The sequence below is a fragment of the Amblyomma americanum genome, chromosome 6 (assembly GCF_052857255.1).
Source record: "Amblyomma americanum isolate KBUSLIRL-KWMA chromosome 6, ASM5285725v1, whole genome shotgun sequence".
NCBI lineage: Eukaryota > Metazoa > Arthropoda > Arachnida > Ixodida > Ixodidae > Amblyomma > Amblyomma americanum.
In genome coordinates, this window is record NC_135502.1 from 149,148,847 (window position 1) to 149,151,889 (window position 3,043).

The following is a 3,043-nucleotide window of genomic DNA, read 5'->3' on the forward strand; positions in this document are numbered from 1 at the left end:
ATGTTATCGAAATCAATCTGGGCAGAAGATGAAATGTTATACATTTTTCGGACATCTGTGAGATGAATGTTTAAGGCTTCAAGGAGGGACTGCACGAAACATATCTGCGGAGTACGCAAACGAGACCAGGCGGCACTGAAAAAGACTGCAGGTTGACTAAGAAATATTATACTGAAGGGTTGAAGAGATGAGTCGCACAACTATAAAATTGTTTGAACTGTTAAAGGCGAAACCTAGCTGATAAAGATTGAATTCGGGCCTCAAGGCAGAGAACAGCATTGGCGACGTATTTTGGAAGCCCCAGACAAAGGCGCAACGCCTCGAGTTCCATCAGCACAAGAGGGCGAAATTTATAGGCAGGAGCTCCTGAGAATAAAACACACCCGAGCTCCAAAATTGGGCGGACGTAGGTTTTATAAATCATCAGAAGTGTATGTCTTCTCATGCCTGACCTAGCACTACAAAGCCTGCCTAGGATGCCAATGGGCCGAACTCCTTTTGCAGAAACTTGCTAAATGTGTGGCCGGCAGGATAGAGTAGTGTCGAAAGTTACTCTAAAATCCTTGGTCCCCTGTACATCAGGAATTGCGTTATTTTTATAGACCAGGTAGATATTTACAGCAACAGAAACCGGAAATACTAACAATGCGCATTTCTTCACATTAAGGGACAGATGAATTCTTCCTAACGAGCTCTCAAGAGCATGGAGGTAAATTTTCAGTTTGATAAACAGTGTGGATATCACCAGCCGATGCGAAAAATGCAATATCGTCGACGTACACATGTTTTCACATTTTGAATGCATGGAATTGAGCTAAGAAAAATGTTATAAACAACAGATGAGAGAACTGATCCTTGCGGTACACCTCTTGTCTGTTGAAATCTCAGAGGAAACACCATTTAGGCAGCAATAAAATTCTCTATTTTCCAAAAAAGCAGAAATCCATGCTACAAAATAGTTTGGGAAATTGAGTTCCTGTAATCTGAGTAACAGAGCCGAGTGCTAAACGCTGTCGTATGCTTTACTAACATCCAAAGTGACAAGCGAAGCAAACTGTTTACTGTTGCGAGCTAATTTAATACGGCTCTCTAGGTCAGTATGAGCAGACCAAATTGAACAGCCCGGCCTGAAACCAATTTGACACGAATTTAAGAGAAAAGTTTTAAGAACTTAAAGACATAACACGGCTGAGAAGGACCCTTTGCACTAATTTCACTAGGTTCGATGTTAATTAAATAGGGCGTATGTTTTCTAAACTAAACCCTCATCTTGCTTTTTAAGCAATGAAACTATTTCAACAAGACGCCACTCATGAGGTATTCAAGGACCTTTAATGAAATGTTTAACTAGAGCTAATAGGTCTTCAGGACATTCATTCAACACAATTTTGATCATAGATGAAGTGACCTTATCCAGGCCAGGAGCTGCAGGGGATAAGCGCAGAACAATTTGCGGCTGCTCAGGCATAGAGACATCAGTGAAATTACTTGAGGTGCATGTGAATATAGCTGGAGAAGGTAGAGAATATTTGAAGCGATTTTAGGCCACACGCAATGTCCTCTAAGGCCTTGGCGATGTCATCAGGGGACTGAACGAGGGATTCAGTGTGGAAAGCCGGTGGAATCACTTTTTTCGGCTCGTTTATTTCCAGATTGCGAAAGGAATTCATAATGATTTGTATTATACTCCTCCTTTGTACAAGAGACAGTGCGCTTAAATGTTCCTGCAAAATACTTACAATCCAACCAATTTTTTTGGCATTTATTTATGACAAGTTTCTTCCAAGCCATCTTTCCGTCGTCTATATGCACGCGTGCACTCAGCATTCCGCAAATTGTGGTCGATTGCACCCTTGGTTCCCTAGACCAATAATTCAGACTTTTGCCTTGCATGTTCCGGTACTCAACACAGATGTGTAGCCTTGCATTCGGCACATGTGTCAGCGCATGGGTCTGAAGTTATCTTGAGAGCCAAAGCCGTCAGTTTTCAACTTCCACGTCACATGGTGCGAATTGAAGTCACCAAGTAATAAAACCTGAGAATGGCTACTAGACATGAGTGAGTCTAGGGCCCGAGTGTCATGCACACCTGATGGGAAATATGCATTAGCTACCGTAAAGGGCCGTTGACCTGGGACGCTGAGCTCAACCGCAAGGATTTCACATTCATTGTCCGCCTATTGAAGAGAAATGCATGCACTGTGACAAAACTTTGTAGAGATTAACACTAACAACCGTTCCCCTCTTGATGACCGGTCAAGCCGGAACGGACGGTAATTTTTTAGATGATAACTGAAATCTTTAGTTAGCCATGTTTCCTGTAATGCAAGTAAATCTGGTAGAAGCTGATTGCATAGGCAATTTAAATCTCTTGAAGCTGAGAATATAGAACGGTAATTCTACTGGAGTACGCTTAAGAACCTTATCTTGGCGGGAGAGCCACAGCCGCGGCTGTCTTTTCTAGAATCCTGGTCTTTGGATTTTGACTAGCGCTATTTCTCTTTGTGTTCGACTGGGGGAAAGATGGACCTGCAATATTTAAAGGAAACCCACTTAGTTTCTGGTCGCGGATATCTGACTCTATATCCACACTGTCCATAGACGATGCGTCCATAACGCTGTTCGGAAGAGAGACCTCTGAAGTCTTTTGTTGCTCATATTGTTTTTGGCCCTGTGCAGCGTAATTGATGAATACAGAAGGAGGAGCAGCTTCCGAAGCCAAAGAAGGGAAGAGCGGAGCGGTGGGCACCTGCAGCAGATTGGACATCAGGGTAGCTATGACCTGCGAGATGCACGTGCATACGGTTTCGATGATGCGATTTATTGCATTTGGTACAGCTTTCTCAACTGCCGATGTGATAGCCTAGGACCAAGTGGCATTCATCATGGGTGGGCATTTGGCGACAACACTAGAGTAGCCTGAGGATTTCTCCTTGACTGTGGGAAAAGCTTCTCTCCGCGTGTATCTGCGTTCGTCCATAACCTCGAGCACCCGTGCTTCTTGTGCTCGTTGTTGTGGTTAGGGATCCCATCGCTAGCGTCG